Source organism: Nanorana parkeri, unplaced genomic scaffold, assembly GCF_000935625.1.
Source record: "Nanorana parkeri isolate BGI_ZX_2015 unplaced genomic scaffold, ASM93562v1 scaffold1783, whole genome shotgun sequence".
Classification (NCBI taxonomy): Eukaryota; Metazoa; Chordata; class Amphibia; order Anura; family Dicroglossidae; genus Nanorana; species Nanorana parkeri.
In genome coordinates this window covers 83,454-84,286 of record NW_017308051.1, presented here as the reverse complement: position 1 = coordinate 84,286, position 833 = coordinate 83,454, and positions in this window count along the sequence as shown.

Genomic DNA, 833 nt, shown 5'->3' with positions numbered 1-833 from the left:
ATATACCCCAATTAAACATCAAAGTAAATCTAATTATTTAGAAACGTCTAAATAATACATTCATCTTCAATGTTCATCAAACATTAAGTACTTCAATATATCTAAACTCTAAATCCCTATGTCACTAAGGGGCCCACCAGAAGAAAAAATAAACTTTTTGAACTGCTGTCCTCTACTTAAAGAAAACAGCTATCTCACATCAGGGCTGGCCTTAGGGGTGTGCCAGCTGTGCGGCCGCACAGGGCGCCATGGCAACAAAGGCGCCAGGCGGCCGACACAGCTCGTCCTCGGGGCGGCTCTCTCCTCCTCACCGACATGACAGCGCTCCCCCCCTCCCCAGGGAGCGCTGCCTGCTGTCAGGATGGCCGAGCGGTGAGGAGAGATGCCGCTCCCGCAGCTGTCAGGATGGCTGAGCGGGCAGGAGATCGAAGCCGCTGTCATCCTGTCAGTTTTAGGATGACAGCGGCTCTGTGCATGGCAGGCCGGGGATCGGTAAATATCATTGATATTTACTGGTCCTCCGTGTGAGAAGGGCAAACACTGGAGCGATCGTCTGATCACTCCAGTGTTTGTAAATAACTGGGGACACATAGTACTATGTGTCCCCAGTTATGAATGAACAGGTTGTGATTTAAATCACAGGCTGTTCATTCAAGATTTCCCCATTGGGGAGAAGCACTCAGTACAGAGACTCTTCCCCATTCAGAACCTGGTGATAGTAAATATTTTGCTATCAGTGTCTGAATGAAGGGGAAGCCTCTGTACTGAGTGCTTCCCATTCATTGAGTGCTGAAGCTGCTGAAAAAGAAATTTAGGATTTGGTGACCTCAAAT